Consider the following 27,813-nt stretch of genomic DNA (forward strand, 5'->3'; position numbering starts at 1 on the left):
GTGATGACCTGCTGGTATATATATTAATGGGTAGAGGGTTATGCCTCCCTCCATGCTATTCTACTGCATTTTGCATGAAGCACATTATTTTCAAGAGTATGGTCAGAAATTGTTTCAGAACAGACTTTATGATATGCATATTTTTATTTGTACTTATATTTGTTTTTTTTTTGCAGATTATGATTGTTATAATTAAAATTGTTTTTTGGGGAAAATTCTTTTTATTGAATGTTGGCATAAGATACAACATACAAAAAATTTTAATTACAGCTGCAAAGTCACTAACCGCAACAAGCAACGTAAGGAAAAAAAATAAAACATAACAAACAAAACAATAACTGTGACTGTAAATCTACCGATAAGTACCTGTAGAAGGACGGGCAAAAAAAATATAATACAAGAGCACCTCACTATGACTCACTGTACAATTACATTAAGAGAGCAATCCACACCCCATTACAGAAGCAAGGAGGCAAGCTTATTTTAAGCAGTGCAGCAAACAAATCCAGTATACAGTAAGTACCATGGCAGTAAAAAAAAAATAAAAACCAAAACTAGAGACCCGATAGGAGAAAAACTCGCTAGTTTATGACTCAATCTGAAAAAGTGAGGGAGGATGCTACCCACCCATGCCAAACCTTGCCAAACTTGAGGTGTGCATCTCTGTTAAGAAATGCAGTCTTGTATAGGGGTAATGTCTTCTTTACCTCGGATTGTTGTTTTCCAAGAGAGAACAATCAGCTTTCTAGTGTGGTAGAAAAGTAAGGTAAGCAGTGTGCATATAGCTTTAGTGGGGGCTAAATCATCTACCAAACTTAAGAGGCAATGTCTCACGGATGGGCATAACGCTATAGTGATCACAGCTTGAATACACTGGAGGACCTCCGACCAAAGCCCCTGTATAGCTGGACAGTCCCAAAATATGTGTATGAAATCAGCCCCATCCACAGGACAGTGCCAGCAGGAGGAGGAGGCTGATCCAAAAATCTTAGCAATTTTTGCTAGAGTCATATATATGAGGTGTAATCATTTAAAATGTATTAGTTGGTCATGTGCGGAGACCAGTCTGTTAAAAGGAGCATCCTAAATGTCTTCCCAGTCCTCTGTGTCCAGATCAGGGAGTTTATGAGTTTCAGGGAAAAGAAACTTATAAATAGTGGAAGAGGCTTAGATAAATCATCCTCCCACAATAAAGAGGCTAAGTCTGAAGGGGAAAAAGGAATCCCGGAGGATCCAAATTGTGACGGATGATAGGCTTTCAACTCATCAAATGTTCTTAATTTCCCGTTATGTCCCCTAATTTTTGACCCCATATTTCCTCCATACAATAGGATCCTCATATGTATAAAAATGGGATAGGTTAAGATTTTTTCATAAGGGAGCATGAGGGGAGGGAGCAAATGTTCCCCCAAATTCAGCCCCGTGCATCACTGACCAAGCCCTCATGACAGATCTCATTGAGACAGTCAAAACATATGGGGACTTCGGGCCTCTGTGTGCCAGATGGGCTAGGGCTTCATAGGAGCCAACCACAGCTGCCTCCAAGGCAACCGTAACATCATCCAGAGGGCCCATCAACCATCTATGTGCAAAAGCTAGTTGGCCAGCTACAAAATACTTATAAAAATTTGATACTGCTGGACCACCTTCCTTCCAAGGTTGTTGTAAGATCCCAAGCTGAAGCCTGGGAACTCCATCTTGCCAGAGAAACTTGGAACTTAAACCATGTATAGATTGGAAAATAGTATGGGGAAGCCACACCAGAGAGTTCTGCAGGATATATAACATAAGTGGAAGAAGTTTCATTTTGATCAAATTGACCTTGCCAATCATGGAGAGAGGGAGGTTCCTCCAGGCACTGATCTTTTGCTCGAAATGGGAAACAATAGGAGAAACATTCAACCATATAAAATCGGACACTGAATTAATGATTATCCCTAAATATTTACTTGGGACACCCATTGGAGTAGCAAAGTAGATGTAGGGGGGCTACCTGCATCTCTGCCCAAAGGGAGAACCTTAGATTTCGGCCAATTCACCCTGAGACCAGAAAAGGAAGCTATATGATCCATTATGGATAAAGCACATGACAAGGAGGTCATTTAGGAAGAGCACCACATTGTCAGCATAAAGAGCATATCATTTCAGTTGTTGATATATAATTTCAATTGTTCTTTGATGATTTAGACACTTTATATACATAGTATTGGTTAAGCTTGAGAACATTAGGAGGGCTGGGCTATACACAGACAGCATATACAGTATATGTACTTGCAAACAGATACATACAAAATGCATGCTGGACTTGTGTTGAGGCTATGATCCATTTTGATCAGGACTGTCTCTTTTATTATATTTTATATTATTTTATGTGTCTCACATTTACTGTATTATTTAGGTTTGATGGTGTAAATATTTTTGCTTATAACAGACATTTGTAATTCATTATCACCCATTTTGAATTTCTGCCACTTATTTGTTTTTTTTCAGTCTTTGTTAGCACATTTTGCATATGCCAATTAACATGAATTGTAAAATGTGGAATTGTGGAGAACACACATCTCTCACAGTAATCTCTCTGTGATTGTAATGCTTTATGCTCTAGCATCTTGGAACACTGGGAATACAGTTCCTGGAATATCAAACGTGCAATGATTACTAAGCATACATGGGAAATAATGTCTCACTCAGCGGATGTATGCAGATAGTTACAAAACACATTTCTGCAAAAGGCTGATCAGGCTGGCTTAATGAGGACAAGAGTAGAGATAAGATAATAGAGAAAAGCAAACCAATTCTTGTGGACCAAAACTCAAACTCATATCCTTCTTGCCTCAATCCAAAACACCTAGTGTGATTTCTGCCTGCACTGCTATTTGCATTAGTCACTTCAGCAGGTGATTGGCAGCCCCAGCTGTGTGTGTTGCTCTATCAGACTGTGCAGGTGGGGTGTGTCCATTCCATCCACTCAGGTCTCAGATTACACTCAACCCTTCTTTTTATACTGTGCAGCGTGTGATGTCAGATACCTGTCCATTGTCTGCTGGAGCTGAGAAAAAGTGTTTGATCTGCGTGTTTTAAAAGGCTGTAGAGAAGAAAGGGCTGCAGATAAACAGGTACAAATTATATAGGAGGATTTGTTTCATCTATATGCACCACCTGAGGCTAGTCACTTCAGTGGGTATATATAAGCTGAACTTCAGGCATTCAGTTAAATTTATAGATGAAATACATATATATGAAGCTGTTTCACCTGCCAAATGATTACTAATTTGATCCACTACTGAAATGTACATAGCTACCCTCATGCAGTACAGCCAGAACCTCAGTCTTGTGACTTCTATCAGTGTCCAGCAGACCACAGGTTAAAGCTTGTAGGAGGAGTTTTTATTATGTTCTAGAAGGATGTAAAACCCCTGACCTCTGCCTGGACAGTGCTGATTAGCCCTGTGCTGATCACATGCACTCTTCCAAGAAAAAAAAAACCTCTCTAGCAATACATACCAAATTGAGCATGTGTAGAGTGACTCCACATGATATGTCTTAAAATATAAGAAGGGGAGGATCAGAGAAATCAGGATCAAAAAACCTTTTTACACAATGCAGATGATTAACTCTTTAGGTTCCACAGTGAGTATAACAGTGTGCTGACGTGGGCAGCTCTGTTCTAGATTTTTAGCAACTGAGCTGTAGACAATGTGGGAGGCCCCAGCTGTCAAAGGGCATAAGTAAGAATCTTCGGGGGAATGTGATGGCACAGTTTAGTGTTCTGAATGTCTTCTATTCACCCCTGCATTCTGATTAGAGAGTGAAAGGGCAGCAGGAATTTCAATAGTAAACCATACATTTAGCATTTCCATCTGTGACCACTAGCTACCTCTGGTGCTACTACAGCTGAAAAAGGGAAAAGGTTAGGTTTTCACCTTCATTGTTGGTTTCCCTGAGCCTCCCATATTTTTGTTAATCGAATCCTATGTGCTAATAGCAGTTTAACCCTAGACCTGTTTAATTTCCTCCTATTTAATATTTATTTCTTTTTGTGGTTGGATCATAATTGCTGTGCAGTAAGGTGCTTGGTTTAGATTTATGATATACAGAATACGGCCTGTTATCACATGGCTATAAGGGTAGTAACTTTATCTTCTGTGTAATAGTTTTATTGCTGTGTCCCCCTGGGGGAAATTTTACTTTCACTTCCTGGGTTTCAGACAAAACAAGGCAGAAACCATCACAATACAGTCATGGACAGCATAAAAAAATTAAAAGAAATTAATGATGGCGGAGGGTCAGCATAACAGCCTGCCATCCAATATTTTCAGAAGGGGGTCAGACCTTGTATTTGCCTCATGGCAAAGAATAACGCGATGGGCTGAATTTGCTGTCCTGCTGATACAACTCTATAGTTAAAACATATTTAATCATGAGCATTGTTAAAAAAAATGTATGTATATATGTTTTTGAGAATAATGTCATTTTAGTTTGGTGGCCCTTTAAGGAGTGGCGCTAATGTTTTATTTTTCCTAACGTACCACACAACAAAGATTCTACGCTTAATGATGCACAGGTGAATTTCATCTAATTGACTGGGCCATTAATTATCTCATACATCTCAGTGGGTCAGTAATTATCTTGCTTCTCTCAGTGGACAAGTCATTTTGGAAAATGCTCTCACCCAGGGGAATCCTTACATAGTGATATTTTGGGGTAAGTGAGGAGAGTGTTGAGAACACATACAACAAAACATAACCAGTGCGATCATTTAATAATAAAAGGGCCACAAATGTACTCCATGAAAAGGTAACGTGACAAAATTATGTCTGTAAAACATATTTTATGGAACTTACAAACATTAGAATAATGGTGCCAGAGCAAAAGTCTCACTAGTGAACTAATGAAATCACCATGTTGGAAGTGATGGAGATGATTAGTCAAGATTTGGAATGAGCAAATTTGCCTGAGTCTGGTTTGCACACAATTTTGTTAAACTTGCTCAATGCTCTCCAAACTGTGGCCAATGTGCCGGATGTAGCCCTCTGTCTGCCTTTATATGACCCTTGGGACACAATTCCTGTCATTGATGCGAAGCATTATTCCTTCTACTTACACCAACAATGAGGCACCATTTTTTCAATGGACACCAACGGTGGGACATATTTCTTTTCATTGATTTAAATGTTGGAACAGTATTCCCCCCACTGATACCAACCATGAGGCACTATTCCTTCCACTAACACAAATGAATGGGCACCATTTCTCCCAAAGACACCAATGAATGGGCACTATTCCTTCCACTGACAGCAAATATGGAGCAGAATTCCTCCCACTGGCACCAATGATGGGGCACTATTCCTCCCACTGACGCCAATGATGGGGCACTAGTCCCCCCACTGATACCAATGATGGGGCACTGTTTCTTCCACTAATACCAATGATGGGGCACAATTCCTCCCACTGGCACCAATGATGGGGCTCTATTCCTCCCACTGACGCCAATGATGGGGCACTATTCCTTCCACTTATACGAATGATGGGGCACTGTTTCTTCCACTAATACCAATGATGGGGCACTGTTCCTTCCAGTAATATCAATAGGGGGCACTATTTCTTCCACTGACAGCAATGATGGGCCACTATTCCTTCCACTGACACCAGAGGTGGGGAACTATTCCTCCCACTAATACCAATGATGGGGCACTATTCCTTCCACTGACACCAATGATGAGGCAATATTCCTTCCACTGACGCCAATGAGGCAATATTCCTTCCACTGACGCCAATGATGAAGCACTATTCCTTCCACTTATATTAATGATGGTGCACTATTCCTCCAACTAATACCATTATTTAGGCACTATTCCTCCTCCTATTGACCACAGGCACTATGTCATTTTTTTACTTTCAGTGACAATCTAGGCATTTTCTACTCCCACTGGCCCTTCTATAGTCTGAGAGACAATAAATGGGCCCTTTGTTAATAAAGTTTGGAGATCCGTGATCTTCAGGAACTTTGCAGCAAACCCAATTGAAGTCCTTGGGGGGGCGGGGGCAAATTGTGTCGTTCACAGCTTGCCATTTGTAGGGCTATTAAGCAAGCTTTGTCAAACAATAAAACAATATGCACAGGAAGCCAGATACCGTCATAGAGACGGTATGGAGAGTCTCAGAATGGAGAGTCTCAGGAATTGTATGAACTCTATAGTTTTCTTTATTGCATGATTTTTACAGAGATCTCAGTATTCCATCCTGAAGAAGTGGACCACGTTTGTGAAACCCATGTCATATGGAATGGCGTTTTGAGTGCAAATGTTAAATATTCTGTATCAGCCTGAAACTTTTTAATGTCTTATCCAAAATTATATATTTTACAAAAAATTTAAATCAAGTGATTTTAGATGTGGGAGATCCAAGTCCAGATATATTTTTTTGCATTTGTACTGTCACGAGAGTGTAGATGTGGTACTGACTTGGCCCTTATCTTTTTGTACATGTCACTTTATACAGAATCATCAACTCTCTCCAGCCCACACTGAAAATATGGCTGCCCACTGTTTTTTGGTTATCTATTCCTACAGATGTTTGTCTCTTGTGGCTCAGCAGACCAGGGACAAGCACAGGGTTATTGGTTATGTATTTCTGACAGTGAACCAACAAAGTTTTCAGGCAAAAGTTTGAAAACCCTGGTGAGTTACTGCACACCTGTGGTAGTGGAAAACCCAAACTAAAATATCAGCTTCATTTAATCAAGTTACAATTCAGAACAAAATTCAGGTACAGAAAGCTATGGCTTAAAACACAATTCACAAAAAGCTAAATCAGTATAGCTTACCATTTCCTTCATCATGTCAGCTGTGGCTCCAAATGCTAGTTTTTTCACCTGATAAAAAAACAAAAAACACACACACACACACACACACATATATACAGTATATATATTTACACTTACTATATTGCCAAAAGTATTGGGACGCCTGCCTTTACTCGCACATGAACTTTATTGGGATGCCAGTCTTAGTCCGCTGGGTTGAATATTGAGTTGGCCCACCCTATATATAACAGCTTCAACTCTTCTGGGAAGGCTTTCAACATGGTTTAGAAGTGTGTCTATGGGAATATTTGACCATTCTTCCAGAGGCGCTTTAGTGAGGTCAGGCACTGATGTCAGATGAAAATGCCTGGCTTACAGTCTCTGCTGTAATTCATCCCAAAGGTGTTCTATTGGGTTGAGGTGCAGGCCAGTCAAGTTCCTCTACCCCAAACCCAGTCATCCATGTCTTTATAGACCTTGCTTTGTGCACTGGTGCGCAATCATGTTGGAACATGAAGGAGCCATCCCCAAACTCTTCCCACAAATTTGGGAGAATGAAATTGTCCAAAATGTCTTGGTATGCCGACGCCTTAAGAGTTCCTTTCACTGGAACTAAGAGGCCAAGTTGAACCCCTGAAAAAGAACCCCACACCATAATCCCCCCTCCAGCAAACTTTACATTTTACACTTGGCACAATGCAATCAGGCAAGTGTCGTGATTCGTCAATCCAGAGAACAAGTCTCCACTGCTCTACAGTCCAGTGGCGACGTGCTTTACACCACTGCTTTGTGCACTGGTGCGCAATCATGTTGGAACATGAAGGAGCCATCCCCAAACTCTTCCCACAAATTTGGGAGAATGAAATTGTCCAAAATGTCTTGGTATGCCGACGCCTTAAGAGTTCCTTTCACTGGAACTAAGAGGCCAAGTTGAACCCCTGAAAAAGAACCCCACACCATAATCCCCCCTCCAGCAAACTTTACATTTTACACTTGGCACAATGCAATCAGGCAAGTGTCGTGATTCGTCAATCCAGAGAACAAGTCTCCACTGCTCTACAGTCCAGTGGCGACGTGCTTTACACCACTGCATTCGATGCTTTGCATTGCACTTGGTGATGTAAGGCTTGGATGCAGCTGCTCGGCCATGGCAACCCATTCCATGAAGCTCTCTATACAAAATTGTTGTGATAATCTAAAGGCCCAATGAGGTTTGGAGGTCAGTTAGCAATTTCTGCTCACTGTGCGCTTCAGCATAAGCTGACCCCACTCTCTCATTTTACGTGGCCTACCACATTGTGGATGAGGAGTTGTTGTTTCCATTTGCTTCCACTTTGTTATAATACCACTAACAGTTGACCCTGGAATATTTAGTAGCAAGGAAATTTCACAAGTGGCAACCTATCACGTACCACACTTTAATTCACTGAGCTCCTGAGAGCGACCCATTCTTTCACAAATGTTTGTAGAAGCAGTCTGTATGCCTAGGTGGTTGGTTTTTTACACCTGTGGCCATGGAGGTGATTGGAACTCCTGAATCCAATGATTTGGAGGGGTGTCCCAATACTTCTGGCAATATAGTGTATATGTATATTCCCTTTTCTAGCATTAAATGTCATGTTACTTAACCAGTTGCCGCCCAGCCTATAGCCAGATGGCGGCCAGGTGAAAAGCTCATCCCTCCGGGTGGACGCCATATGGCGTCCTTTCAGGCATGTACATTGCGCATGCCTGCAGGGCCGCGCTGCAGCGTGATCTGTCACCAGCCGTGTACCTCGGACACGCCCAATGACAGATCTGTGTACCAGCCCCTTTGACAGTACCATATGACCTGCTGTGACCAATCACAGCAAGTCACATGACAGTTGTATACAATGGATGGCTTCCTTTCATGCCATCCATTGTATATGAGTGTGTCTAGCTGTGAATGGTCACAGGGATCACATGCACAAGCTGGGCCAATCACAGCCCAGCTGTGTCATGTGATTAGCCGTGGACAAATTACAGCTAAGCACAAAAAAAACCCCGATTTCATTCAGGTATATGCTTGCTTATAGCAAAGTAATTCTTTGCTATAAGCAAACTGTGTAAAAAAAAAAAAAAAAAAAAAAAAAAAAAAAAAAGATCACTTCCCTAAAGTAGTACAATGTTACTATGGTAACATTATACTAATTTGATTATAGTGAAAAAAATCTTGAAAAAAATGTAATAAAAAATTAAAAACATGGCAGTTATATGATGACGCTGTACTGCACTGGTGACAGTATGTAAAAAAAAAAAAAATAGTGAAAATCATTTTTTTAATTTCTGCATTTCCGAAAAATTATGACAAAAAAATTACAACTTCTAAAAACTCGCCATGCCTCTTATGAAATACGTCGGACTGTCTACTGTGCAAAAAGGGGTCATTTGGGGGATATTTGTACTATTCTGACATTCTTGGACCTCAAGAAATTAGATTAGACGTCAGTACTTCAGGATTGATCAATATTCAGATCTATACCATAGTTTGTAAACTGTATAACTTTCCTACAGACTAAATAATACATCCTAAGTTGGGTTATTTTCACCAAAGACATGTAGCAGAATACATCTTGGCCTAAATTTATGAAGAACAATTATTTATTTGCAAACTTTTATAACAGAAACAAAGAAAAACATGTTTTTTTTTCAAAATGTTCGGTCTTTTTTTGTTAATGTAGCAAAAAATAAAAACCCCAGTGGTGCTTAAATACCACCAAAAGAAAGCTCTAGTTGTATGAAGAAAATGATAACATTTTAGTTTGGGTACAGTGTTGTATGACCGCGCAATTGTCATTCAAAGTGTGAGAGCGCTGAAACCTGAAAATTGGTCTGGGCAGGAAGGGGGTAAAAGTGCCCAGTATGGAAGTGGTTAAAGTAGAAGTAAAGCCATTTTTCCATTTTGTATAAAGTAACGGATGGTTATACCCCTGACAGTGTTTTTCAATATGATAGGTGTGGCCACCTAGAGAAAAAAAACAAAACAAAAACACAGGCAAAATAAATTATATATATATATATATATATATATATATATATATATATATATAGCCCTGTTTTGGGGGGGGTTATGTGAAATGGCCCACACCAAACAAGCTATGGCGCTAACCTGTATATGAGTAGGCAATCCTGAGCCTTCGCTATATGGAAGAGGGGGTTGTGATAATACAAATGGCAGTGCCTCCACCTAGAATAGGGATCCTGCAATTGAGGAGACTCACCCCTTTCTAGGAATGTAACAGGTAGACAACTTAAAGTAACTATACATAGCAGTATTAATGCACCCAGCTTATATTTCTAACATGGAAACATGTCACCACGCCTGTATGAGATTAATGCAAAGTTTATATAAAGCAGCCATATAAAACAGGATGCATAAGAATAACATTCAGGAATTACAATTTACCATAAATTGGGAGGTTGCAATTATACCCGGGTATATGTGCATGTAGTATACAGAATACCTCCAACCATGGGTTATAGCGCAGTCCGGTTGCAGGGGCCCCTGGAGAGGTGAGAGTCAATAAGATGCACGCTTCCACTTTAGATGCTGTGATGGCGTCCAAGTAACATGCGGATGATTGCACTGCTTGTCTGAAGATCAGCGATGCATCACCTAAAAGGATAAAATGCCCTATCTATCCTTACTCTTAGTCCCTATCCCTAAACTGGGCTGTCATTGCAACCGGGCCTCTATCTGTCTAAGTGGCCGTCGGATGCCTAACCTACCTCTAGCCTAATCTATCCAACGCTCCCTATGCTAATCCTAGCTAACAGAGAGATCCAGACCAATAAGGGTACTATGGCTTTAAGCAAAGAGGCTACAAAGATACTTCCTGGAAAAACAAACTATATAACATCCTGGGGTTTCTTGACCTCCTTGTAGGGGCAGGAAGCACACCTAGGGACTTGTCTGTAATGGGACCTCTATGGTAGTGGATGTATATGGATGTAAACAAACCACAACTAGTGTATAAAATAACAGTTCCCTACATATATATACTGTATATAAAATTATTATTATACAGTATTTATATAGCGCCAACAGATCGCTCAGCGCTGTACATTACAATGGGAGACAATACATGAGACAGTACAACAACAATACAGTGCGATACACAAGGGGTTAGAGGGCCCTGCTCCTTAGAGCTTACAATCTAGGAGAATATATATATATATATATATATATATATCAATGAATGGGAACAAGTAGGGTGAATCTCCCTAATGGGGACACGGACTGCAGTAACAACCTGTCAGGTGTTCTAATCCCTCTCTATTTTATCCGGACTTAATAAATAATCTATGACAATTGAAGTATAACTAAAGGCATTATTTTTTTGTGTCCTGGACAGCTACTAAATCCATATTTTGTAGAACTTCACATTCAGAGAAATGCAAACATGGCCCATAGAAGGCGGATCCTCAAAAATACTCTATTCCTATAATAAAGTATGGAACATATAATGGTTAGATTGTGGAAAATAAACGTAAAATCATTTCCTTTAAAGGAAAGAGATGCTTATCTCCATGGACCATTAAAACTGGAGCACTACATCATTTCTGCTTTTTATAGAATCATATGTTACTCATACAGTGTTAAAAGAGAGTCTAAGATGGAAGGACTGTGGCCAACTGAAAATGGCCCATGCACTTAAAGTGTATCTAAAGTCAAAACATTTTTAAAACTTTTACATACAGTAGGAAAGCTTTAGTAACTGTGTCAGGTTTTAATTACTATGTGTGTCTCTTGTGGGGAGATTTGCCTTCTCTTCTTGTCTCTCTTCTTGTCCTGGTGATTATTGCCATTGGAAGTGAGGGAAAATCCAAAATTTATAAATGTTACCAGAACAGGAATAGAGGGGAAAGTTTCAATTCGGGGCACTTATTCCAGTGACAACGGTCTGAAAATATTCCCTCGCCTTGGACAAATTGGAGAAATTTTCTCTCAGTTGTCATGTCTATAATGGTCTCAACAGTGTACTGTATATACAGTTGTGCTCAAAATTTTGCACACCCTGGCAGAAATCATGAAATTTTGTCATTCATATTGAAAATATGATTGATCATGCCAAAAAACTGTCTTTTATTTAATGATAGTGTTCATTTGAAGCCATTATTATATAAAAATGCCACCAAAAAGCCCAGAGAGGCATGTCAAGGTGTTGTTGGGCATACTGTAACTTTTGGTGTCATTGATGCAGTAAAGGATTTTTTCTGGCAACTCAACCATTTGGCTCATTTTTGTTCAAATATCATCGAATTGTGCTCCTTCAAAACAACCACGCCATTTTTTTCCAGAGCAGCCTTTATTTCTCCTGAGGTTTTTTCTTTCTATCCCAAACAATTCTTCTGGCAGTTGTGTCTGCAATCTTTCTTGGTCTACCTATACTTAACTTGGTATCAAGAGATCCCTGAATTTTCCACTTCTTCCGACCACTGATTTAACAGTACTGACTGGCATATTCAAGGCTTTGGGTATCTTTTTAAATCCTTTTCCTTGTTTATAAAGTGCCATTACCTTGTTACACAGGTCTTTTGACAGTTCTTTTCTGAACCCCATAGCTCAGTATCTAGTCTGCTCAGTGCATCCATGTAAGAGCTAACACATTCATTTACACTAATTGCAACTTAAATAGCCACATATGTGGGAAATTAACCATTAATTGCCATTTTAACCCGTGTATGTCACCTTGTGTGTCTGTACCAAGGCCAAACATTCCAGGGTATGTAAACTTTTTATCAGGGCCATTTGGGTGATTTCTGTTATCATTATGATTTAACAAAGAGCCAAACAACTATGTGATAATAAATGGCTTTATGCAATCACTATCCCTAAGTAAAAGACAGTTTTTTTGGCACGATCAGTCATATTTTCAATATCAACGCCAAAAAAAAAAAAAAATCACAATTTCTGCCAGGGTATGCAAACTTTTGAGCACACTTGCATACAGATATATATATATTGTGGGAACTCGCTTCAACGTGGTAGAGCTTTCAAACGCAAACAGCTACTCGCTTTCTTTTTCAGGGCCTTTTTAGCCCACTTTTATTTAAATGAAAGTTCAAACATAATGCTTCCCACGCAGGGGTATCCACCAACAAAACAAAGATTCAGCCTCCTGGCTTACACACAGTTCAATGTCTGTCTCCTGCAGACTCTTCCCAAATTATAGCCCCTAGCACACAGCTAGTCTGGCTTCCACCTCCCCTAGGTGAAGCCCACCTGACTTCCAGACAGTGACCTCCTGACTTCCAAGTGGAGCCCTCCTGACTCCTAGCTGCCGGGGTGGAGCCCAGAACCCTGGTCCTGACTCTCTCTAAAGGCCTGCACACACCTGTGCAATCAGTCTCCTGGCCTATCCCAAAACCTGGTCCCAGGATTGGAGATTTCATCCCTCCCAGATCTCTTTGAAATCTCCAGGCTCCAGATCCCAAAACAGACCTTACAAACAAAGGAGGAAGGTGAAAAGCCACTTTCCTCCATATCAAACCTTTACCCTGGAGCCCCTCAACCTGCCTTGTTGAGAATCCAGGGTGACAGATCGCCACACTGTCACAATATATATATATATTATACACAGTACATGACCTTACGACCTGGATTGGGCAGATGTTGGCACCAAGCCTTGATTTTTCATGGAGAGAACACTCACCTGCCTTTGCAGCCACCATCTTGGAAACTTTTCACCCTAGCAGAGACCTGTTTGCACGTTCCCAACCTTAGGTTTAACCTGTGAAATAATGGAATATCCACACTAAGATGCATTTTCAGCACTTTATTGAAACTTGATGTTTCTTCCCATGCCATATCACATTTGACACACTGACACAATCTTCAGCATGGAGTGCCACTAGCATCAATTTACATTCTGTGGCAGTCTTTCCATGCAGAGTACAACTTACATATTTTAACCATCTTCCCTTTATTTGTCTCCTTGGGAGAACCACAGAGTTAGGACCACTTTCCCATGTATACTAAGTTCCTTAGCGTTAGGCTATCCGCCACTGAGCCACAGGACCCACAGATGAGGGTCAGGGGTGACAAGGTCATGTTAGTATAATGCCACTCTCTTGCAAATATCCCTTCTATAGCTTTTACCCAGCTATACATTCCCCCTGATGATATCTATTCCCAGGTTTTTGCTGCCACTCACTCTGTTACAGGTCATATGCAGCATGCTACAGGACCTGTGAAAGAAGGTCAAGGGTAGACATGGTGACTTCACATAGTCCTCAGATGTTCTGTGCCATTATCCCTGGGAATTCAGCCCCACAGGGCTCTTTAGATCAGCGCAGAGTAGGATTACATCTTTGCAGCTCTGGATTGTCCTGCTCCCATACCCTGACTCGCTGGACCTGAACCCACAGGTGGCATTTATATGGGCACTAACCTCACCTATGACATAACAACAGAAGGGACCAAACTTAACCACTTCAAGTCCGGACACTTTCACCCCCTTCCTGTCCAGGCCAATTTTCAGCTTTCAGTGCTGTCACACTTTGAATGACAATTGCGCGGTCATGCAACACTGTACCAATATGAATTTTTTAGCATTTTTTTGAGACAGATAAAACTTTATTTTGGTGGTATTTATTTAACACTGGGATTTTAAATTTTTTTGCTATATAAATGAAAAAGTCCAAACATTTTGGAAAAAAGTGTTTTTCGTATAAAATTTTGCAAATAAATAATCTCTTTCTTCATAAATCTTGGCCAAAATGTATTCAGCTATCTTTTTAGTAAAAAAAAAATAACCCAAATTAGTTTATAACCAAAAATTATAATTTTTCAAAAATTTTTAGTACATTTTTATGTTATTTTTTTTATTATTATTTATGTTTTTTTTTTAACATACTTTCACCCTAACAGTACAGTGTCACAATAGTGACACTGTACTACTTGTGGGGGGCAATGATGATTTTTTTTACACTGATTGCTTTTATACCCATAAAGGCTGTGAAACAATCATTTCTCCTTCTCTCTGGCTGCATTCTTGCAGCCATTGAGAAATACTGTGAGAGCTGTGATTGGTCACAGCTTGTCACATGGTACAAGGCTGTTGTGAATAGCCTTGTACCATGTGACATCTGTGACCATTCACAGATTTCACATGTAGTAAGCAATGATGTCAGAAGTGATATCTTGCTTACTACCATTCATGTGATCACTGATTGGCCAATCAGTGATCACATGATCGGGACTTCACACAGAGGTCCCATACAGCGATCGGTGTTCGGCTGTGTCTGGAGGAGCACGCACTGGCTGAAAAAAAGGGCGCCGTTTGTGAACGGCAAACCGCTCCTGCACTGTTCCCATCCGGCCGTTTTTATATACTGTACATGGGCCGGACGGGAAGTGGTTAAAGGCTAACTTCACTTTTTTTTTTAAATTTCAGCTTCCCTATTTACCCTTATTCTATTAATGTACTTCTGGTGCAGAAAAGAAAAAGCTTTCTATGTGTTTTAGGACAAGGCCTCAGCCTCCAGCTTGTCCCAAAGAAAAGTTGATGACTTTCTGTTCGCAGATTTAGGACACGAAAACTGTTAAGACACTGGAAGTAATTCACCAGCTGACCCCATTAGCACACACCCTATACCTGCCCTCCTCCTCCAGGAGAATGCTCCCACCCCCGTCTGTACTCACATGCAGGCAGCAGTATTGAAAACAGAAGTGTGTCCCTGGGAGTTTTCAATGCTCACCATATGCTGTATAATCTGATTGTACAATCTCCTTTAGAGCTACCATCAATTGAGTAGTGGGATAATCCTATCCCTGCCTGATAGGATAGAAATTGACTGGATATCTAGGTGTATCCTACTATTATATAGTTTTAGTAAATCTAAAGGAGATTGTACAGAGATTGTACAATCAAATTGTATAGTATATGGCCAGATTTTTATAAATACATAGGAGGGAGTGGACAAATGAGACTATGAGACGAAACGTGTTGGGGCGGTACTACAAGTGACATCATCCCGCACACAGAACAGGCTCGCACTAAGTTGTCTGGTGGAGACAAAACTGATTTTGACTGAGCATTCTATCTTGGTGAAGGGCGACAGCACAGAGCTATGGAAGTGTATTTGCGTTAATGCTTCATTTTTATAAAACTAAACAGTGTTGATTTTTTTGTATCTTTTCTAATGCCTGCATCCATGTGAGGGTAAGAGGAGGAGATATAAGGTGTTTGCTGAGCTGGTCTCGTGGAGTGACACAAGCTGAGAAGCAATAGGGGTAGAACCCCCCAAGAGAGTAGGTGTGGTAGAACACCCAGAAAAAGGAGTGGTGGAAATCTACAGAGGAGAGTGGTGGATGGTCATAGTGGACGCGTGGTGCAATTCCCCTAAGATCCTGAACATGTATAGACACTACATAATAGTATGCCTAATAATCTGGCGAGGGGTTTGAGAAGGTGGAGGTCAGCACGTGGTGACTGGAACAATTTAAGTTAAAAAAAAAATGGAGGCGTATGTTGAAAAACATATTGGACGTTAAATGTGCTTTTATCTGCATATTGTACTTTGTTTTGGACTTTTTCACGTTTGATTGGTTTTGGAGTGGGTTTCAGTGGATTATGTACAAATGTATTGATTTATTTATGCACTTAGGCATTTTGTTATTAATGTGAACACACAAAATGAGAGCTGCACCTATAAATATTCTTGATCTATTACAGCAGCTATAGGAGTTATGCAGGCCATACATGGGTTGAATTCTGAACAAATTTTCTTTCGAAAATCAGAAATTTTGTACATTTTGTAATTCGATGGTGCCACCATTGATTTCGAAATTCAACAAACCAAGTTTTCAATTTCACATGTTGCTACAGAAAAGAATTTTCGTGGCCAAGAATGTTCTTTTCTTTCCAGGTCACAGCTCGTGCTCATTTCCCACATGATTCTGCCATCATTGGTCACACAAAAATTGTTCGTTCTGTGACCCACTAATGACGTAAAATTTGAACAAAAATTCTTAGAAAGATTTTTGAAACAAAATTTTTTGGGGATTTCATCCGTGTATGGCTGGCTTTAGGGTCAGTATAGCATGGGTTCCTATGAAATAACACTGTTTGAGAATGAATGGACTTAAAGTGGAACTAAACTTGACCAAGAAAAACTGCAAGCAGGCAACTAAAAGAGACATGTTCTGCAATAACAAACACTTATGGCCTGCTCACAGTCTTCTATTGAATGCGTTCCTGGCACACTCTGGCTGTGCCAGAATAACGGACTCCTGTGTGCATGCGTGGAATGAAGTAATTGTAATCACCTTTCTCCTTTTGAAATGCACCCAGAACAAAAAGTTTTGCTTCATGTAGAGCATACTTTACCAGATCTTTGATCAACACACCAGGATTCCGGTTCCAAAAATGGATGTAAACTTCAGATATGAAATATGAACAAAGCATATCTGTCTTTATTCAGAGCATGAAGTGTCATTTCTGTCTACTGCCCCATTTCTCTGCTATCTGTATGAGTCGATTCTGACAGATTTTCCTGACACCAAGAGAAAAATGGTGACAGCAGAGGGACCACCAGCAGATTGACAGCCTCAACTATGTTACTGTGTGCTGTATGAAGGCTGTGTGTCCCTTCCCCTGAATCAGCTCTCAGAGCTCTTCTCACTGAGTGCGTAATGTCAGCTCTCCGCCCCCTTTTCTTCTGACAGCTCAGACAAGCTTTATAAATTCTAGACTTTGAATGGATGTAAAGAAAGAAAGACTGCAGATAAATCGGTACATATTAGGTAGGAGGATTTGTTTAATTTCTGGGTATCACCTGAAGCTAGTCACATCACTGAGTACATGCAGTGGTTTACAACCACTTTAAAGAGACTTTGTTGCCACACCATTCATTCCAACAGCAATCTTCCATTAGAACGTGGAGTTGATTAACTTGGATTAACTGGAAAGTGCAAAATCTGGGGCAGCTCTGCAAAGAGACCAATCAGCTTTCAGGTTTTTCCCGGTCAAAGCTTAATTGAACAAGCTAAAGTTAGAAGCTGATTGGCTACTATGCATAGTTGCACCCGATTTTGTACTCTGCAGTTTTAGTAAATCAACCCCTATATGTATATTCAGGGCTTTTGCTTCTCAGGGAATAGGTGCAGGTACTGCCTCCTTCGAGTGACATTCCCTATCCATCTCCCAGTACTGCCTCTTAGACATGTTTCGTTCTTAATCGAAATTCAGACAAATTTTTCATAATTTGAAGATTCAGATGTATCCAAATATCTGAATTACAATAGTAACGAATTTAAATAAATCCGAAATAACGAAACCAAATGTCCAAAATTTGTTCGAATTCGAAAACAAAATTGAATTAAAATACAAGAATAGAATAAAATAGAATAGAAAACAAAGTAATAGAATAGAAAATAAAGTAATAGAATAGAAAAAATAGAATAAAATAAAATAGAATAGAACAGAATAGAAAATAATAGAATAGCGTAAAACAGCACAGAATAGAATATAAAATAATAGCATAAAAAATAAAGGAATAGAATAGAATAGAATTCAACAGATTGGAATAGAATAAAAAAAGAATAACAGTGAAAAAGAATAGATTAGAATAGAAAGGACAGGATATAATAGATTAAAAAATAAAGATTAGAACGGAATAGAAGTTAATAGAATAGAATAGTAAAAACAATAGGATAGAATAGAAAGAATATAACCATCTTTGGAAATTCGAATTTCGAATAGAGTAGAATAGAAAATAAAAGAATCAAATAAAATAGAAAAAATATAACCATTTTTCAAAATTATAATTACGAATAAAATAAATTTGAATAGAATAGAAAACAGTAGATTAGTAAATAAAATAATAGAGTAGAATAGAAAAAAACAATAGAATAAAATATAAAAGTCTTCCAAAATTTGAATTTTGAATAGAATAAATTCGAATTCAAATACAATAAAAAAGAAAACAATAGAATATAAAAGAATAGAATAAAAAAATAACAGAATAGAAAAGAAAAGAATAGCATAGAATTGAATAAAACAGAAAGAATATAATCTTTCGAAATTCGAATAGAATACACTAGAATGGAAAAAAATAGAATAGAAAATAAAAGACTAAAATAATAAAGACTAGTATAGAAAACAATAGAATAAAATAAAAAAGAAATTCGAATTTCGAATAGAATTGAATAAATTTGAGTTAAAAATAAAGATTTGAATAGAATAGAAAAGAACAGAATAAATAGAATTAAAAAGAATAGAACAGAAAAAAGAATAGAACAGAATAGAATATAACCGTCTTCTGAAATTTGAATTTTGAATAGAATAAATTTGACATCCTATTTGAATTTTCCGAATTCGGTCAAATTGAATTCAATTTGACAGAATTTGGAAAATTCTAATCGAATTTGAAAATGAATTCAACAAATTTAAAGGATTTAACTAAATTATTTAAATAACAAATCGAAGCAAAACACGTTTTCATTCTGCATATGTCTACTGCCTGTTTTAGAGAATACAAAACCAAAATACAAAAGTATGGTTTGTGGAGCTAAGTAATTTGTACGTCATTTGCTAATAATAACAAGAAAAACAGAGAAATAGAGCAGCAACAATATGCCACCCATAACAAAATACCCCCCAGCAACAATAGATCCACCCCAGCAACAATAGATCTGTGAGCAGTAAGCATCAATAGGCCCCCCAGCAGCCAGCAACAGTAGATCCCTCCCAAAATAAACACCCCCACTAACAAAATACCCCCCACCAGCAACAGTAGATCTTTCACCAGCAACAATAGATCTCCCGAGCAACAATAAGCCCATCCACAACAATATGCCACCCATAACAAAATACCCTCCAGCAACAATAGATCCACCCCAGCAGCAATAGATCTGCCAGTAGTTAGCATCAATAGACCCTCCAGCAGCCAGCGAAAACAGATCCTTCCCTCAACAGTAGATTCCTCCCAGCAAAATAAACACCCCCAGTAACCAAATACCTCCCACAACAACAGTAGATCCCCCACCAGCAACAATAAACCCATCCACAACAATAGATCCCCCAGCAGCAAGCATCAATAGAGGAGCCAGAACAACGTTCCTGCTGAAAAGAGTCCTGTGTGTATGTAACATGTTTTATGTATGATATTTACCTGGGAAAAAAATTAAACACTCCTAGCAGTGATGAGGGCTACAATGTTTTTATAATATATGAAAAGGAAAGCGGATACAAAGAAAACATTAAAATACTTTTTCTTCTATGGAGCCCAGGGAGCAGCATGCACCGATTCTAGCCACAAAATGCAAGTGAATGGCTGGGAGTGGCTGTGCTCGGGTAAATGCTACATATGCCGCTTCTGTCCCTTTTACATTTGGGGAGAAGTTCCATAATCGCATGCTGGGAAAACGCTGATGCTGAAGCCACTGGCATCTACCTAAGCGCAGCTGCTTATGGCCATTCAGTTGCATTGGCGACTATAGGAGCCGCTAAGCCCCCGTGTACATGAGGCTATAGTGGTGTATCTGTTTCTGTTATATATTGTCATTTTTATAGAATATAAGCATTTAATAATCCCAAATATCCAATTTTAGCAGCTATTTTAGTAAGATCGGGCAGCTTTACATATGCAGTGGTGAACGTGCCAAGATGCTGTATATTTTTACAACTTATACTGTAAATTCTACTTTTTATAAAATAATTACGTTTCCCACATAAATGCTCAGGTTTCCTTAGAAACCACATATCCAGCTGGTTATGACATTTGATCTGTGACTGCTGGTAACCCAATCCTAATTCCTCCTACAGGTCTTGTTTTCCTGATAATACAGTGGGAAGGGTGGGGGGCTCATTCTCTTCTTTTACAAAATACATGCTGGAATGTATGAAGAAATGTTTTGTATAAATCAATATTTGAAGTATTATAATATAGCGTCTATAGAAAGATAATTCAAGAACTAAGAAGGACAGATGCCATAGATCATAACCATACCATTTGTAGAAGAGATTGAGAAAAGGTCTGTTCAGCTGGAGTTCTGCAATGTCACTGTGTGCTCTCACTATCTATTGCCTGTTTTGTATTAATTAGACAAAATACAGAAGAAAGAAATTACTTTTTAAATATATTTATTTCCAATCTTTTTTTTTTATAAATACAGCATATAACAGATTTTATTTTATTTATTACAGGTACTTATATAATGCTGTCAATTACGCAGCGCTCTACATATATATTGTACATTCACATCAGTCCCTGACCCTCAAGGGGCGCACAATCTAGAGTCCCTGTAAAGGTATTGCAACATTTGCATCACATGGTTTACGCATGTTGCACACCTATACTCCAATAGTTTGTCAGTTCTTGAGAGCTTTGAACATTATTTTATGTGTTACTTACGTTTTGCCAAAGTCCCTACACAACTCAGTAAAAGGCTATATAAATTTATTACAGGTACTTACGGTATATAGCACTGTCAATTTACATATACATATAGCACATTCACATCAGTCCCTAACCCTCAAGGGGCGTACAATCTAAGGTCCCTAACTTACATTCATACATAAACATACTAGGGCCAATTTAGACAGGAGCCAACTGACCTATCAGCATGTCTTTGGAGTGTGGGAGGAAACTGGAGTACCCAGAGGAAACACAGCCACATGTAAGAAAAATATATTTTAAATATATTTAAAAAATATTCTTCCCAAATATATTGACATAGATTTGAAATACTACAATTTTGGCTGTATTTACATATATATATATATATATATATATATATATATATATATATATATAGAAATGCATTTTTATTCCAAAATATATGAAAAATATTTTTTTAAATACATTTTCAAATATACTGTATGTCTTTAAAAAAACCTTTAATTTTTGGAATGCATTTACAAATATATGTAAAAAGATATGTTAAAATTACTTTTTTATATGCTAAAAAAATCTGAAGAATATATTTAAGAAAATATATTTTTAATAAAATATGTTTCATATATTTTGTAGTATATAAAAAAACTGCATTTCAACATGCAATATATATATATATATATATATATATATATATTTTTTTTTTTATCTTAAATATATTGAATGCGGCCAAAATTGTAGTATTTCAAATATATGTCAATATATTTGGGAAGAATATTAAAATATATTTTTCTTACATGTGGGAACACAGAGCACATGCAATCTCTAGGCAGCCGGTGCTGTGGTTGGGCTTTGAACCAACAACCCTAGCACTACCAGGTGGAAGTGCTAACCATTTAGCCACTGTGCTGTACTTATAGGTATTAAGGCAGAAGGCGATTGTTTGCTTGATGGGGGTGATAACAGATGCATTTATATCATTTTAACCACTAGCCTACAGGGCACTTATACCCCCTTCCTGTCCAGGCCAATTTCCAGCTTTCAGCGCTGTCACACTTTGAATGACAATTGCGCGGTCATGCAACATTGTACCCATATGAAATTTTTATCATTTTTTTGAGACAGATAGAGATTTCTTTTGGTGGTATTTAATCACCTCTGGGTTTTTTATTTTTTCTTAAACAAACCAAAAACCACTGAAAATTTTGAAAAACAAAACGTTTTCTTAGTTTTTGTTATACAATTTTGTAAATAAGTGATTTTTCTCCTTCACTGATGTGCACTAATGAGGCTGCAGTGATGGGCACTGATAGGCTGCACTGATGGACACTGATAGGTGGCACTGATGGGCACTGATGAGGAGGCACTGGTAGGTTGCACTGATGGGCATTGACAGGCATCACTGATGGGCACTGAAAGGCAGCACTGAAACATGACACTGATATATGGCACTGAAAGGCGGCACTGATAGGCAGTACTGACTGGCACTGATAGGCGGCACTGACTGGCACTGTTAGGCGGCACTGACTGGCACTGTTAGGCGGCACTGACTGGCACTTATAGGTGGCACTGATTGGCAGCACTGATAGGTGGCACTGATTGGCATTGATAGGTGGTACTGACTGGCACTGATGGGTGACATTGAAAGGCAGCTCAGATGGGCACGGATATGTGGCATTGATGTGCACTGGTATGCACTGATATGTGGCATTGATGTGGCACTGATGGGCACTGGCACGTGGCACTGATGGGCACTGACACTGATGGACACTGACAGGTGGCACTTCTGGGGCCACACTGATTATCAGGGCACACTGATCATCAGTGCCCTGATGATCAGTGTACATGTCCCCTCCGCGGAAAGCCGATTACCAGCTCTCCTCTCGAGCTGTCAGAGTGACAGCTCGAGAGGAGAGAAATGCCGATAACCGGCATTTCCGTGTTTACATGTGATCAGCTGTGATTGGACACAGCTGATCACATGACCGAGCCGACATCTTCAGCTCTTTCCGTGATCGCCGCGCTGCGCGCTCCCTGAGCCGCACATGCGCAGCGAGAATGGTAGGATGTCATATGACGTCCTATCAGAACGAGAGAACCACCTTGCACCCGTCATTGTACTATAGGGAGGGCAGAAGGTGGTTAAAATACAAATAACGAAAATCATAATACCCAAAATACCTCCAACATATAAAGAAGACAAAGCTATAATCATATACAATAAACGAAGTCCCAGGCAAAAAAAAAAAATCAAAGAAAAACATATACACTTTATAAACATTGCTAGCTGGACTTCCATTATCAGCAAGAAAGAATTATATAGGTCATTAAAATTCACTCCATCTACTTCAAGCAATCGCCTTCTACCTTAACACCTATGAGTGGGTCTAAAGGAATATGTCCTCATATTGCATTCCAAGTACAGAATGAAAGAAAAATGTTAAAGGAGTCTTTCAATATCTGTGTATTATACCATCTAAAGTATCTAAACAGGGACATAAGTTCTCTAAACTGGGTAGATGTCAGGGTTTTGAACAGGTGTGGGGTCCAAGTATTGAACGTTCTTGATATTGATCAGCGCCCGATTTATCAAAAAGCATACAGTTATATAATTTTTGTGATAAATCTGCAAGCGCAATCAAATTTGTTAATAGTATTTATATTATCAGCAGAGAAAGGTGTTCAGTTCTATTTAGAAATGACATTTTAAAGTTATTCCTCAATGATGACTTGGAATGGGTCTGGTAAACCCACACAAACTGCTGCTAAGTCCTGCTAAGCCTCCTCGCTCCAAGCAGCAGAAGGCTAATAATAATAAAAAACAAGCTTTCGGGAGAATATGAAAGAAGTTACACACGTCTCTTCTTATGTCATTCAGTCAAGGCTAAAGCTCGGCCATCATCTGACCCTGGGGCAAAGTACTTGCTCTAGGGCAAGCATGTCACTCTTACCGAAGCTGTGCAGGTGCTTCACTGCCCCAGAACTGGTACCTGGCCGCAGGGCTGGACAATGACCACATACAGCAGAGGTTAATAGATTCTGATGAGCTAAGCCAGGTAACAATGAACAAGACAGAGTCTCTTTAAGGCATAGCAACTTTTTCTATGTATTCCTATCTATGCACATCACAGACAAAAAAAGGATTTCCCAGCAACACCTACCAGCCAGCCTGCGAACATGTTTTTAGTCCACAAGGCCATATTGGTTGTTTTGCAGACTGGTTGGTAAGTGTTGCTGGGAAATCATTTTTTTGTCTGTGATGTGCATTGCCCTTCCATGTGCACCTTAGTGCTAAGGCTGGTTATAGGTTGGGACAGTTAACATTTTTTGTGTAGTTGGCTAATTTGGATGCAGAGACGCACTGGATGCCTCTATTGTCATTTTGTATAGCTGGGCGTCACATGCGTCCCTGTACCTTTAAGGAGGGATGGGCTCCTCCAGGCACACCTGCCCTTAACCTATCCATTTATACACGTGCTACTACTATGGAGGCCTGCGAAAAAAGTTTTTAGTTAGGTCCACAGGGCCATATTGGTTGTTTTGCAGGTTGGTTCGTAAGTGTTGCTAGGAAATCATTTTTTTGTCTGTGATGTGCATTGCCCTTCCATGTGCACCTTACTGCTAAGGCTGGTTATAGGTTGGAACAGTTGACATTTTTGTGCAGTTGGCTAATTTGGACGCAGGGATGCACTGGATGCCTTTGCTGTCATTTGGTATAGCTGAGCGTCACATGGGTCTTTGTACCTTTAAGGAGGAATGGGCTCCTCCAGGCACATCTTCCCTTAACCTATCCATTTATACATGTACTCCTACTATGGAGGCTTTGAAATTTTTAGTTAGGTCCACAGTATACAGAGGACACTTGACGCAGGACTGTGGCTTACACATGTATTTGAAATGTGTGCAAACAAAACCCTCTGTTTTTAATGCAAACCTATATTGGTTGGTTCACAGGCTGGTAAGTGTTGCTTGGAAATCCTTTTTCGTCTGTGGTGTACAAGAAACATGGTACACAGGACACCTCAGTCTGCTTCAAAGTAGGCACCTTGGAAAATCATACAAAATCTTGGCCACGGTAGTTTTTGGAGTCTCTAGACCAAGGGTGTCAAACTGGCAACCCTACAGCTGTTGCCAAACTACAAGTCCCATGAGGCATTGCAAGATTGACAGTTACAAGCGTGACTCCCAAGGGCAGAGGCATGATAGGACTTGTAGTTTCGCAACATCTGGAGGGCCACCAGTTTGACACCTCTGCTCTAGACCATCTTCTAGTTCTCGCACATCTTCTAGATCAGTCGCTGATCTTGTTGATTGCAGTGCGTACCAGGGGCGGACTGACAACTCATGGGGCCCCCGGGCAATAGGAGATCATGGGGCCCCTGTGTCCTTGCCCAAACTCAAAAAAGCCTATGAAAAAGGTACCAGGGGCATCTCATGGGGCCCCCTACTGATCCCGGGCCCTCGGGCAGTGCCCGAGTTTTCCAAATGGTCAGTCCGCCCCTGGTCCGTACATGTTCAACTTTCTCAGGTGTTCTGCTTGTTGCAGGCCTTCCAAAACGTGGATCACTTTCAACAGATTCTCATCCATCTTTGAAGCATTGGTGCTGCACTCATTGTATCATCCTCAAAAGCCTTCTCAAGCACCTGAATAGTTCAAGCTTAACGCAAAATTTGTTGCACTTTTTACAGTCACAGAGAACAATTGCTCACTCAATGGCACCTAGCGCCTCCACTAACTAGTACAGTGAAGTCGCCATTGTTCATGAATAAGCATTCCAGTCCACTCTTATTGGCTGCCAGATTACATCAGTGCTCTCAAAAACAGTGTAGCCACCCTAGCGGTCTGATTATGTCAGTATTTCTGTGCTCAAAGCGGTACTTTTTTTGCATGGAAATATGTTGTTTTTTTATTGTAGGCCTGTAATTCTTAGGAATAACTCACTGAAATCTGTCCGAACAAGAGTCTAGTAAACATCCTGGGTATGTTAAAATTTGAAACATGAAATCATAAATTATAATTTAATAAATAATCATAAAAAATAATAATATAATAATATTAAATTTAATTCAATAATATAATCAAACCAAAAGCACTGAAATTTGAAAGAAGAGCGCCAAGTTCGCACATCACTGAGCAAAGTCGCAAAATCATTTTCAGTGTCTGATATCAAATTTCCCCACGAATCATTATAGCTCAATTCTGCAAGTGGTTCTGATTTACTATCGCTGTTCTCTAGCTGGTCTAAAACCGATTTTGACCTAAAGGGACGCTTTTTGGACGCCATGGATGTTTCTCAGTTTCCAGGCAGAAAGAACAGTAAAAATGCAGGCAGGGCACAGGACAAAGCACTAGGAACAAAATGTATGTGAAATGGTTTGATACAGTAATGTTTTACTATGTGATTTTAGTGTATTTAGTGAATGTCACTTTTTGACATTTTTAAATTTTCCGCCAGTTCCGTCCCCGTACGTCCTGACGTCACAGGGAACGGAACCCGGAAGACAGATGCCGGCATCGGCCGGAGGACATTGCCGGGGACTCTGCAGGAGGGACATCGCGGGAGCGAAGGACAAGGTAAGTGAAGAAGAGATTCCGGAGGAGCGCTGCAAGGTATTCCTGAGTGCATCTCGGGGTTACCGCTTGTGGTTCTGAAACTTTACCCCGAGCTACACTCGGGAATACCAGTGGAGAGGCAGGGGCTGAGGTAATGCTCTCCAGCTCATCCAATCAGAGAATGCTTTGCATTCTTTCAGTTAGTACAAAGAATTCTCCAAATGGCACTTATGCTGAGTGGCTGACCTTCTGTGTTTAGAATGCATAAGGCTGGCTGCTCATCATCAAGTGGAGATCACTGGAGTAGAGGTGTGTAATTCAGTGATTTCCAGCTTCCAAGGGCATTGGCCAGAAATGGTATACACACAGTTGTATTGGTCCAAGCTGGACCAATGTAACTATGTACTGTATAAAATATACCTTACTTAGAATTCAATTTAATGGGTCACTAAACCAAAATAAAAAAAACTATCAAGCAATGCTGTTCATACTCACTCAGTCACTATGGGATTCATTTTCTGTATGCTACAAAAAAGCTGGTTGATCCTACTGTTCTCTATCTCCACCTTCTGTCCATGTCCCCAATTCAGCTATGGATTTTGCAGCTGAAGTTGCAATTCTGCACATACTCAGTTTTTAGTGAGTTTCTATGCCGAACATTTCCTCCCTAACATTTCTGAGCAGCCCATGTGACCATAGAGTCACACATGTGGGTGTATACACAGTGGTAAATGACAGCCCATTCCCTCCCTCCTCCTCCATGCCCAATAACCAGCTAAACACAATGGGATGGAATATTACATGAAGATTAATGGAGGAATCACCTCCCTCTCATTCTAAGACACAAGCTGGAGGGGAGCACACAGCGTGTGACTGGCAGAAATCCCCCCACACCATGTTTTTCCACAAAATAATAAAGATTTGATTTCAAATATATATTTTTATGACAATTTAAAACAGTTTATTGATATTATTTAGTTATTTGTACTCTGTATTCCAAAGGCTGTTTTCTTTTTTAAATGCAACCAGCAGGAGAGGACTATAGGCTCCTCCTGCTTATGTTTCCCTGCAGACAGGCTTGGGAAGAGTT

This window comes from Staurois parvus, unplaced genomic scaffold, assembly GCF_062004578.1.
Source record: "Staurois parvus isolate SC_StPar_1 unplaced genomic scaffold, SC_StPar_1.0 ptg001090l, whole genome shotgun sequence".
NCBI classification, from domain to species: domain Eukaryota; kingdom Metazoa; phylum Chordata; class Amphibia; order Anura; family Ranidae; genus Staurois; species Staurois parvus.